The sequence below is a fragment of the Mus musculus genome, chromosome 2, assembly GCF_000001635.26.
Source record: "Mus musculus strain C57BL/6J chromosome 2, GRCm38.p6 C57BL/6J".
In the NCBI taxonomy this organism is placed as follows: Eukaryota; Metazoa; Chordata; class Mammalia; order Rodentia; family Muridae; genus Mus; species Mus musculus.
This window is the reverse complement of record NC_000068.7, coordinates 29231225-29244367: the sequence shown is the minus strand read 5'-3', so window position 1 is coordinate 29244367 and position 13143 is coordinate 29231225. Positions and strand designations below refer to the sequence as shown.

The 13143-nt window shown below is 50.8% G+C and overlaps 1 protein-coding gene across 3 annotated transcripts in view; it reads left to right on the top strand.

The window, feature by feature from the left end:
• Ntng2 (netrin G2) overlaps positions 1–13143 on the top strand; it is a 53374-nt gene that overhangs the window by 3732 nt on the left and 36499 nt on the right. The window lies entirely within an intron of this gene.

The window sequence follows — 13143 nt, the reverse complement described above, 5'->3', positions numbered from 1 at the left end:
ACATCTTAGCATCACTACTTTGGGCTCCATGATCTGGAATAAGCCATTCAAATTCTCCACACTGGGCAGTGGATGAGGCTCAGCTGCTGGAATGCACAGCATCCACAAAGCTCAAGGTTCAGTCGCTGACAGGTATTGTAGCAGGAGGGTCAGAAGTTCAAGGCCAGCCTGAGCCAAATGAGATCCAGTCTCAATAGACAGAGGTAAAGCTGGAGAGATGTCTCAGCAATTAAGAGTTCTGGCTGTGCTTGCAGAGGACTCAGGGGTGATTCTTAGCACCTGCATCCTGGTGGACAACCATTTGTAACTCCAGTTCCAGGGGATCTGATGCTCTCTTATGGCCTCCATGGGTACTGCACACATACATGCAGACAAAAATACAAAACACATTATATATTTGTTGGTTTTTCAGGACAGGGTTTCTCTGTGTTCCCATGGCTGTCCTAGAACTTGTCCAAACCCAGAGCACCACCAACTCTGCCTCCCAAGTGCTGGGATTAAAGTCATACACCACCACTGCCCAGCATAATTTTTAACTTAAAAAAAAAAAGCACTGGACTTGGTAGCAGATACTTTTAATCCCAGCACCAAGAAGGCAGAAATAGGTAGATTTCAGTAAGCTCAAAACAAAAAACAAAAAACAAACAAAAATAACAAAGGACCACTGCCAACACGTTAGCTTCTCCATTTAAGAGCCTGCCTTGCCCATGTCATCATCTCCCTGACTAAGGAAGCAAATCTCAGAGCCTTCAGGTGCTTAGTCAGAGCTGATCATTAGCCTGTAGCTCATCTCCATCATCTTGAGTTTCCCATGTTGAAATGTGTCAACATCCAATTTGTCTAAGAAGCCTCCAGAGATATGACAGTTTGCAGTCCCACGCCATCTAAGTTCAACATAGGGTGGGGCTAGTAGAAGACCACACCCAGGACACTGTCACCAGCTCAGTGTCTGACACAGATACTTGCTTCATAGGGCTCTAACAAGAGTGACTCCCACCAGGCAGTAGTGGCATATGCATTTAATCTCAGCACTTGTGAGGCAGAGGCAGATGGATCTCTATGAGTTCGAGGCCAGCCTGGTCTCCAGAGTGAGTTCCAGGACAGTCAGGGCTACACAGAGACCCTGTCTCAAAAAAAAAAAAAAAAACCACACACAACACAACAACAACAACAGAGTGCCTTCTTGTCATTTTCATGCCTGAGAACGGTTTGCTGGACGAGTGAGTGGATGGGCAGAGGGATGCCATGGGCCAGGAAGGTTTCCAGGAAGAGGAGGGATAAGTGCTGCACCTTGAGGAAGACCCAGGGCTCCGATCAGGATCCAGGGCAACTGGAAGCACTCACTTTCCCCTCACTGCTGTGGGACTGCCCAGCTCTCTGCTTATCGCAGTTGCAATGTCTTGGAGTTGCCCGCACTGGCCTTTAGCCTTCCAGGACAAGAAGAGATCCTGGGAGGGCATCTCATTGCACAGAGAAGTCTCCTGCTGTAGACAGACAGGAAAGGATGGGCTGTGCTGCCACTGAATGCCAGGCTGGTGGAGGTCACTGGTGTTTCTGACATTTCTGGTGGCAAGCATTGGGTTGAGACATCCTGAGATGATCAACAGAATTTCAAAGTAGTGAGGACACAAAAGGACCCAGAAGAGATACCTACTCAGAGTACCAAAGACTCGGAGATCCTGGGCCTACCGCCTTTCTGAGCTCAGCTTCCTTTCTGTTCACATCTCAGTTTTTATTTTATTTTGCTTATTTTTTGAGACAGGGTTCCATAGAACCAAACTTGGCATTGCAGTTGCTGTATAGCTGAGGCTGAACTTAAACGTGTGATTCCCCCTGCCTCCACCTCACAAGTGTAGACATGAGCCACCACATCTAGTTTCTGCCATGCTGGGGGTTGAATTTATAGCTTTATGCATGAACTCAGCCGTGTCCACGGCTCCTACCCTAGTTTTTTGAGTACTGTGCCTTTAGCTGAGGCAGGCACTTGGCACAGGCTGGCTTTGACACTGACCCCTTCTGGACTGTGGAACTTTGGATGAGGCCTTGTGACTCCAAGCTCTTCCTTTCTCATCTGGAAGTGGGTTTGACACTTTCAGGCCTTCATGTTTCTCAGAATGAGGTGAAGCCAGAACCAAAGGAATGCCCAGAGAGAAAAGATGGTTCCATGCTAGAATTAGCTAGAATAACAAATGGGACAAACACAAAGAGACAACAGGCAAAGATGGCACCTCAGTCAAAGTGCACGGCAGAGTTACAGGGGCAGTGGTCAGAGATGGAAATCCTGGAAGATTCCAAAGCAGGAGAAAGTGGATGGTGGGGAGGGGCAGGCTCCTGCTGCCGTGCCTGAGTGAGGCCTGGGAACAGGGAGCCACACCACTTACCACTGCACTCTCCGGCCAGTTTCTCCTAGTGTGTCTTTTAGGACAGATGTTGGCTGACTCTCTGTGGAGGATCAGTGGGTGGGTGGGGTGGTTGTGTTCCACCCCTACCCCATCAGCTCTCCAGGTACCCCTCTGTTCCTCTCCTTCTCCAGTCATCCAGGACAGTTCCCACACTGGGACTGCTATATAGTAAATATGAAGTCAATATGTCCAAACTTAAGAAGAGTCGGAGATTGTCCAAGGCCAGAGGAACCCCACTCTGTAAGCATGCGATAGTGGAGACAACCCAGGGCAAAACCAGTGGCTGGCCGCTGGCTGCTGCTGCTGGCCCTGCTCACAAGTGCCTGAGATGCACTTCATTCCTAGCAAGTACTAGGTTCCTGATGGAGTCCTAGCCCTGAGGCACAAGGCTCTCCACCCTGGGCCTCCATCTGCCCATTCCCACTGTTCCCACCCTGAGCTTGCTCTCATACAGGGACACAGGGCAGGACTCACGGGACCTAAGCCGGAGGCCACCTGCAGCAGCCGAGAGCTGGAGCTGCTCTTCTGGTAGGCAGGTTTATGGGCTCACTTTCCGGCTCACCTAGGTGAGCCCTTGAAAACTGTCACCTCTGTCCCCAGAGCTACCTCTCTGAACTGTATCTTGAAGACACCAGGAGTCAGGGATCTCACTCTTAGCCCTGTCAGCAATGGCTTTCCTGCAGCAGTACCATGATGGTATAAGGCCAGGCTGAGGCAGGACATGGTGGTGGTGGGAACATATATGATCATTAGAGTCAGCACCTTTGACAGTCCTTGAAGTAGGATTCTGGGAACGTGCCCCTCCGTGCTGGCCCATCTCCCCTGGCACCATACATATTGTGCCTATTTCTTCACTTGATGTATGTAACCTGTTCGTCCTCTCCATAAAATTGTCACACAGATGAGGGAGGGACACTTAGGGAGGTAGAGACACCCACAGTTGCACAACCAAAGCCAGGATCCCCTCAGAGCTCTGTCCTCTTGCCTCCCCCAAGCCTTCTTCCCCTCATTTATTCACAGGTCTGAATAGCTGTGGTGACCGTGGGTAGTTGTGGGGAGACCTGGCTGTAGGAAGGGGCTGAAATTGAACTCCCACTTGGATAACCAGACCTCAACCCTGGCAGGGGCAGGTGTGTGTCTAGAACCGCCCCTCCCCACGCCTCTATGAGGAAGATCCAGTGTAGTTTGTCTTATATCTCTGGGGACGCTTCAGACCTCCTCAGCCCCCATTCCATCTCCCTCCTGCCACCAGATCATTTGTCCACTTGACTGGAAGCACTGCCCAGGGAAATAAGTGGAAATTAACCAAGACCCTGTACATCCCCGCCACCAGGCACACTGACGGCTGCTGGGCAAAGGTGAAGAGGAGGCTGGGAGAGGCATCTGCCGGGGGATGCTGCAGGTTCCTGCAGAGGGCCCTCCCCTCTGGGGGATCACGAGGCAGTAGGCAGCAAGAGGGGAGAGGGAGAGTCAGTGGTGCTGGGAAGGCAAAGTGCCCCCCAATTCAGAACCTTTACTAACAGTTATGTGGCTGATACTGTGTTGGGCCAGCTCCTTGGGACAGATCTTCCCTCTGCAATAGCTGGGCAACATTTCTGCCTTCCCCAAAAGAGGAAGAATAAACGAGGGGATCTGGGTATATACCCCTGAGCCCCCCTGCACTCCTGACTCCCTCCATCCTACTTACTGGTGGACCGAGAGAAGCATCCTACTCCCAGACACCAAAGATGACCTAGGAGGACTAGAGGCAAAACCCATTCCTGTCTCAGCAGCAGGAAAGCCTCAGTGGGGGATCCTGACTTACAGAATCACAAAACTGTCTGAAAGCCTGTAGAGCTGTCTGGAACAGGACCCAAGCATGTATGCAAACATTCATGTATGCACATACAAACACAAGACTGCACACTGTGTGGGCACTTCCCATGTGGGACAGCCAGAGTCACCTGTGAACCCCAGTAGCCAGCAATGCAACTCAAGAGGATCCTGCTTTCCAAGGCTTTAACCTCAGGGAAGTCAGGGTGTGTCTTCTCGCTATCTAGCCATTGTGATTCCACACCCTGCAACTCATTAGAGCCACACTTAGTGCCTAGTGTTTACTAAGCAGTTAACATAAACTAATTCAACTAAATCTATACAGGTAGGATATTTTAAATATGAGCAATTTTAAATATGAGCAATCTTGGAGTCAGAGAGGTTAAGTCACTTGCCCAAGCTCACACAGCTTCTAGCATACTGGCTGTAGATCTCAGTGTCTGCCCAGGTTCTGCGGCTGACGGGAGTCTCTCTGATTATCTCAGAAGGAAAGGAAGCTGGAGGTAGCTGTCATCACTCTGTGTGTGTGTGTGTGTGTGTGTGTGTGTGCGCGCGCGCGCGCGCGTGTGTTTTGAGCAGAGTCCCCATCAGCCCTGGAGGAAGGAGGTTGAGGAGGAGTGATGCTGTGTTTTCCCGCCCACTGCTCTTTGAGCTGAGATGGAGCTTGCTAATCCACTTATTTGATAACTCGCTTGCTCCGCGTCTATTTGGAAGCATGCAATCTCCCACGCACCAGCTCAAGCGAAAGCGAGGTGGCTTTGCTTAGAGGAACCTGATCTGCCTTTCTGGGGATGGAGTGGTGAAACTATACCCACCAATGGACAGTAATGGACCTAAAAATAGAGGGAGCAGGGAGAGGCAGGGGGCGGGGAATGGTTCCGGGTCTGTCTGTCTAGCACTGGGCAATCCTGCCTGCCTGCTCACCTGAGCTCCCAAGTGCTTGGGATGCTCTCACCTGGAGAAAGTATGGAATAGGGATGGTGAGGAGACAGAAGGTCCTACTGATGCCTCTGCCCGCCTCAAGATGGGAAGCCATCCTGCCATCTGAGGTCTGCAGGCAATAGTTCTGCCCTCGACATTCTGGAACTTCCTGAGTAGTCGTTAGCTGTCCATTGCCTAGGAAAATCCCGAGATCTGTGCTGTGCTGTGCTGTGCTGTGGCTGTGGGTGTCCCCAGGCCCTCCACTGTGGGGTGGGCCAGAGGGTCTTCCACCAACCATCTCGTCACCCCAAACCCAGTTGCATGCATAGGTCTACCTTTGACTGGGGTATTAGCTGCTTTTCTTTTTGTGGTGACAAAATAACTGAAGAAAAAAACTATTTGGGATCACAGTTTGGGGGTACAGTCTTCATGGTTAGGGAATCATAGTGGCAGGAGTGAGAAATGGCTGCTCACGCCACCCCATAGTCAGGAGCACAGAGAGAGGAACACTGATGCTCAGGTCACTGGTCCACTCTGCAGCTGGGACCAATGCGCACAGCCTAGTTGATGAGAACAAAGGGCTTCCTTCTTCCGTTAAACCTCCCTGAAAAGAGACATGCTCAAAAATGTATCTCCTGGAGGACTTCAAATCCTCTTAAATCCATGATAAAGATGAACTCTTACAGCTGTTTAGTTGGTTGGGTGATTAATTGGTTTATTGGTTAGCTGGTTGGCTGGTTGATTAGTTGACAAATTGGTTTATTGGTTAGCTGGTTGGCTGGTTGATTAGCTGGTTTGCTGATTGGTTGGCTATCTGGTTATTTAGTTCATTGGTTAGCTTCCTGCCCCACTACCAGAGAAGATCTCTGAACCTAAGACCCATGAACATTGTATCCCTTCCTTTTGTCTGAAGCTGCTTCCGCAGAGTGACATTCGAATGACTGACAATAGCTGATGAATGCTTCACCTCTGGCCGAGACTCACCCTGACCTGAGGCTGCACCTACAGAGTCTGCAGCTGCCCGGTGTGTCCCACCTTGTGGCTCTGACACATCTCTTAACTCCCCAAAGAAAAGTAGGAAACCACCCATGGCCCTCTGCAGGGACCATCCCAATCTGTTTGGATGCTCTGTCACACCTAGCCTAAGACTTTTTTCTGGCTGCTGAGGTCCCCAGAGAGGGGACCCACCGAAGAGGCTCTCGCTCTGCAGCCATAAGTCCATTGCATGTGCCATCCTCTGTCCTGTCTTCTCAGAGCACCCTGAGGAGGTCACAAAACATGCTGTTAACCAAAGATGTCATTCTGTGACACTGTGGTCAAGTGTACAAATAGGCAGCTGGGACAGAGCCAGGGAGGTGTCCTCAGGGAGGGGTCAGGGAAGTGCTTAGCAAGGGATGCTTGTTCAGATACCTGCCACTGGGTGGCGCCCTCAGATAGAAGTGCCACGGTCTGAGAGAAGACATGGGAAAGCTGGTGAGATGGCTGGGGAAGATGGTGAAATGGCTCTGTCAGCAAAGACTTGACAAGGAAACTAAGGACTTAAATGGATCCTGGAACTCCCTCACAAAGGCGAGCACTTGTAAGGTGCCGGTGATCCTGGCTGTGGGATCCCTGAGGCTCAAATGGCCAGCCTTGAGCTCACTGGCAGCTGTCCTATATGATTTGGAAAATTCAAGGCCAATGAGAGACTTTCTCTCAATGTCTGAAAATGATACCTGAGGTTGTCTTCTAACCTCTACAACCTACACACACACACACACACACACACACACACACACTTATGGACCTCCCCGCCCACCCCACCCCTGCAAAGGAAGCAGAGGCTAGCTGGAGAGAGGCTGGAGATCAGAGAGAGATGGACTGTGTTGGGGGCAATGGGCAGAACTAGAGTCCAAGGCTTGCGCTCCTGAGACTCCCAAGTGCTGAGGCTAAAGAGGGGAAGACATATACTTCATCACTTTACACAGGGCGCCTGGTGCCAGCTAGAGGATGAGCTGGAGAGAGGAAGTCAAGGGACTGGTGGTGTCTCCTGTGGGGACAGGACAGGGGCTGGGACAGAGTTACCAGTTAGTTAGTGGTGATTAGGTACGTTGCCCCTGTGGGTGCCTTTGGCTGTCTGTGTCTGTTCCAGGCCCCAGCCCTATTGCCCTAGTCTTCGGCAAGCAAGCTCAGGACAGCTGCCACCAGCCAGCAGAATGGCCAGGGCTCTAATGGCCCCAGAGCTGTCTGGAGGGACCATTCTACCCTGCCCTCACTCCACCCACCCTGTGCTGGAATCCTCACAGCCTGCCTTTCCCCCTGGTGATGAAATATTCATGTCAGCAGAGTAGGTCCTCTCTGGGAAGGCTGCCTGAGTCTAGCTTACGCCTTGCACAAGCTTTTAAAGAACGGGAGCTTTTCCTACCCTCTAAGCATTTTCTAAGTCTCCAATCAATAATCCACTTTACCAGAGGCTTCCTCTTCTCCAAGCCTACCTTCCTCCCTCTTCCTCCTCCCATCCCTTTTCCTTTTCTTCATTTACTTGTTAAAAAAAAATTAAGTAAATATCTCAAGCTGCTCAGGTGCTGAGTGTAGCCCCTAACGGGGAATTCAGTGGGTAGGTGGGCAAACCACCCGGAGTGTGAGCTCAGGGGTGAGGTGTGCAGATGCCATAGGTGGGAAAAGAGCGAGGGGGGACCCCTGGAGCCTGGGGAGATCCTGGCGAAGAAGGAGGCAGGCTCGGATCTGGGTTTGTATCCGTTGGTAAACAGGTTGCCTGAGATGCACACGGCCCCGGGGTTCAATCTCCAACACCGCATGGACTGGCCGTGCTGATACACACCTGTCATCCTGGCTCTCAAAAGCAGAGGCCAGAGGAGCAGGAGTCAAAGGTCAACCAGAACTATGTAGGGAGTTTGAGGCCAGCTGGGATATGCAAGACTCTCTCAAAGAAAACGTCAGGAGGGGTCAAGCTTGGTCTCATGAGGCCCCTCTCTCACCTTCTTCTAATGAACTGGAAAATTCTGATAGCATCAATGAGAGAAAATAGGACCACAAAAGGTCCCGGAACAGGCACCATGGAGCATGTGCAAGATAGACAGACAGGCTCTCTGAACAGAGCAATCCAATCAGGCCTGCCCTTTTGTAGTAGTGAGCACCCAGTGTCTAGATGTATGCAAATGTAGAGGACCATCCTCTTCCGAGTCAGGGGCTCACATGTGTCTGCTTAGTAGGTGGTACACGGAGGGCCTGGAACGCATTCATTGCATGTGGGGGCCGTACGGCTGGGTGCCAGGCACGCTTCAGAACTGGGAAAGAGTTTCCCACCCCAAACATTCCTGGAAGTCTGGCTGTGGGAAGAATTCACATATGCCCAGGGCAAAGCAGAATGGAGTCTTTTTTTTTTTTCTTTTAAAGACAATTTTAAGTTCTTGGAGAGATTAAACCTCATGTAGTCACTGCCTTGACAAAACTCACCCGCACTCCCTGTGGCTGCTCTGTTGATGGAGGAAGCCAGCCATGCCAGGCTCTGTGTCCCTGCAGGCAGGGCAAGTCTGAACAGGGTCTAGCTCTCCACCCTGAGCCAGCAGACCATCTCCTGGGTGTCTCAGCCACATGCACAGCCCTGTGTCATGAGGCACTCTGAAGGGCTGTTGGGGGTGAGAAAGATGAAAACATTGCTAAAGCCAACAACCCCAAGCAGACAGACAGTCTTAGGGTTGGCATCTCCTCAGCTGCTGCTTGTGCCCACAGCCCGACCTGGACACGACTCTCGTGCACACATCGTCATAAAAGTCCCTGCTTGGTTGTTGAGTGGCTCTACATAAAGCCGTTGCTGGGTGGTGTCTTAAGGTGAGGCTTGCTGGCTCCTGCTTTCCTGGGCTTTTACTCTTGCACATAGAAGGTTCTAGGAGGACAAAGGTGGGCAGGTTTGAAATGAAAGGCCTCCAGTTGCCTTCTTCCAAAGCTTCCCTGTACGGTGAAGGATCAAGAAATGTTTTTGCTGACTTGGGCTCAAGCCAGAACAGGCTTGGAAGGTGGCCTGAGACTCTGGGTCCAAAATAGACCTCTGCCTTGGACATGGTTGCTAAGGCTGGGCCTGGGGCAAGAGGACAATTACTAAGACTCTGGATGGCACTCTGCTGGAATAAAGAGTTGAGTATCAGGCCCAGAATGGACGGCTTGTCCTCCCTGCCTGCAGAATTGAGGGAACATGGGAGAATTGTCCCTACAGAATAAGTCTCCCTGGACGACTGTCACTCTGGGTTTCTGCTGATTCGTGAGAGTGAAGCAGGTGACCTTGCTGTTGACTGGGGCAGAGGAAGAAGATGGGATAAATCAATGAACCCGCAGAAGGATACAGAGAGCTAGCCAGAGAGAGGAGCTCAGAGAGGGAGGGGGGAGTCAGGGAGGCAGGGCAATCCGAATTAGGACCAGCAGCGAACACAATCTCCGTTTCCGTCTTGTTAATAATTCATCGCCACTGCAACTTTTCTTACCAAGAAATAGGAAATAATTTGTTAGGGCGAATTCCCCCAGCACTTGGCTTTCTCCCTGCCTCTGGGGAGGAGGCCATGGCTCTGTTCCCTTCCTTCCATGTAGGGGGTGCGGGGCGGGTGGAGGGAGTGAGGAATGTGAAACTTTGGGATAGCGATGCACAGTTGCCTGGCTGCTCCCGCTGTCAGTTCCTGAGTAGGGAGGTTGAGTATAGAGCCAGGCTCAACCCAAGATTACATGGTACTGCCGCACTGCCGCTGGGGAAAGACACCCAGGAAGTCAGCATGCTTATTGCCTTCCAGCCTGGCCAGGTCAGGACAGTTTCTCCCCAAGTCCAAGGAGAAGGGAAAGGCTGGCTTGACTGTCTTTGGGTTCTCTGCCATCCCCCTTACTCCACCTCTAAATCCCAAGTGTTGTAAGAATAGTATATGGTGTTGTATCCCCTCATCTCCTCAGAAAGTGTCTCCAACCCCCACCTGAGGCTGACAGCTTGGCAGCCAAGTTCAAAAAGAGTCTGTCAGCTGCTGAACGGTTCAGGGCCTGCCCACACACCCAGTGGCAAAAACACGGGTTGTCTGCCTCTTGGGGGTGGGGTGTGTGGCACGGGCTGGGGATGGCTGTGTCTTTTCCCTCTTGGGTAAATGGCAGATTCCTGACTTGTCTGAGCTGGGTATTGGGCACTGAAAAAAATCTGACCCCCGGAAAGCAAACAGGTTGGGACTTGTGCATACATGGTGGGCCAGGAGTGGACATCTTGCCTACATCCAGCATCCCTGAACGTACATTACACAGATTCTCATCTTGTGGTATACAGACAGGGTCTTACTGTGTAATCCTGGCTGGCCTGGGATCCCATGTGTAGACGAGGTAGGCCTCAAAGCCTTTTCCTCACCCACTCTGTGTTCCTGAGACCCATACAAAAGCAAAGAGGCTGAAGACATAACTCCGGGTTTACAAGCACCAACTGATTTTCCTGAAGATTCAGGTTTGATTCTCAGCACCACATAGTGGCTCACAAGCATCTGTAACTCCAGTTACATGACTTCCATGGACATCAATGCATGTGCATGGTCCACAGACATATATGTAGTCAAAACATCCATACATATAAACAAACTAAGGATTGCAAAGGAAAGCTCAGGAGGTGTGGGTAAGGGTTAGAACCCTGCATGGTGTACACAAGTCCCTGAGTTCATCCCCAGCACCAGGAAGAAGGAGAGAAGGAAGGAAGGAAGGAAGGAAGGAAGGAAGGAAGGAAGGAAGGAAGGAGGGAAGGAAGGAAGGAAGGAAGGAAGGAAGGAAAGAAGGAGGGAGGGAGGGAGGGAGGGAGGGAGGGAGGGAGGGGAGGGAGGGAGGGAGGGAGGGAGGGAGGGAGGGAGGGAAGGAAGGAAGGAAGGAAGGAAGGAAGGAAGGAAGGAAGGAAGGAAGGAAGAAAAACAGACTAAAAAGAGAGAAGATGTGTTTAGTTTAGGTCTTATGTGACATATGTGCCCTCATAAAGACTAGGAGAGGATGAATCTGTGTGTTCTTAAAATAATTTAAAGTTTTATTTATTTACTATTAGTGTGTGTGTGTGTGTGTGTGTGTGTGTGTGTGTGTGTGTGTGTGATGGGGGTGGGCATGTGTTCTGTGGTGAGCTTGGAGGAGAATGTCCTGGAGGCTCTCTCCTTACGCCCTCCTGTGGGTTGTGGAGCTTAAAATCCGCTCAGCAGTCTTGCATGGCAAATGCCTTCTTATGCTGGTGTTCCTTGTGTGAGTGAGAGGATGATGCCACGGCACACCTTGAACACAGGCTGCTTATGACCCCAGAGGCCTATGAAGAGCTTCACGTGGCTGACCGTCCCCAGATGAGGGGTGCTCTGCTGGATGACGGGTCACTTTCTGTTCCCTTATGCTTTTGACCCGGAGTTTGCCCGCCACGTTTACCACCAGGGCTCCAACTCCTGCCCTGGAAATAACAGAGGAGCAAAATCACTAGAGATGAAAGCATCCAAATGTGCCATAAAACAGTCTCTCTGCAGACTGCCCCATTTAGAGAGCCCTGTCATGCCACTCTACCCCACCCTTGTGCCTGTGCTGCTGGTTCAGGGCTGCTGCACTGCCTACCTTCCAGGTGACTTGCTTGGGGTGTGTGGAAACAGGAAAACTGCAGCGATGCTGAGCTCAGCCTCCCCAGGATTCTCCAAGGTCAGTCCCATCATATCCAGGGGAAATGACATTGGGCTGGTATATACTCAATGACTATAGCAACGGCATCTGCCCCCGGCCCCGCCATCACTGTGATCCTCTGGGCTAGCTGTCACTAAAGCAGTCTGTGTTCAAGGTGGTCTGTGTCATGGAGTCCCTGGGTCCTCAGCATCTCCCAGCCTCTACCTTCATCTCCTTCCCACTCCAGCTGACATGCACAAATCGGCTGTGTACATCTGTCACTACTGTATGGTACCATCCCCCCGATTTCTCATACAGGATCTCACAGAACACAGGACAAGGAAATAGAGGCTCAGGAAAGTCACATGACTTTCTCAAGGTCACAGGGCCTCTCTGAGGAGCTGAGCTAAGTAGGGCTGTTGGACCATAGAACCAGTTTCCTTAATGACTCCAGACCTAAACAGGGAGCTCTAACCCTTAGTCCAGAGGAGGCCCCTAGAAATTATTTGGGCATTGTACGTGGTGGGTGACTGCAATGGGGGGGGGTACTAAGGTTTTTTTGTGTATGTGTGCATGTTTTTGTGTGAATATATGAATGGAGGCCAGAGGTCAACCTTAGATGTCATTCCTTAGGCATCACACACCTTGGTTTTGAGATAGTGTCTCATTTGGTGGATTTCTGAGTTTGAGGCCAGTCTGGTCTACAGAGTGAGTTCCAGGACAGCCAGGGCTACACAGAGAAACCCTGTCTCAAAAAAAAAAAACAAACAAACAAAAGAAGAAGAAGAAGGAGGAGGAAGAGGAGGAGGAGGAGGAGGAGGAGGAGGAGGAAAGGAAGGAAGAAAGAGAGAGAGAGAGAGGGAGAGAGAGAGAGAAAGGAAGAAAGGAAGGAAGGAAGGAAGGAAGGAAGGAAGGAAGGAAGGAAGGAAGGAAGGAAGAAAGGAAGAAAGGAAGAAAGGAAGAAAGAAAGAAGAAAGAAGTTGTCTCATTGGCCTTGAACCAGCCAGTCATGCTCAGCTGCTGGTGAGCCCTGGGGACATTTCTGCCTCAGCCTTGGCCACCAGAGTATTAGAGTTATAAGTGTGGCCATCTTGTCTGGCTTTTTTTTTTTCTTTTAAAACTTTTTATTAATTCGTTGTGAATTTTACATCATGTACCCCAATCCCACTCATCTCCCTGTCCTTCCCAAAAAAAAAAATTAAAAAAAAAAAAAAAGAACAAAACCAAAACTATCTCACCATGGAAGCTGCGATGTGCCACAGTGTGTCACACAGTACACCCTTTTGTGCACACATTTTTACGTGCAAATGTTCATTGCAGGGAATCATTGGTCTGGTTCAGGGCCTCCGGCTTCTGCTACGCTGTCGACACTGGATCCTCACAG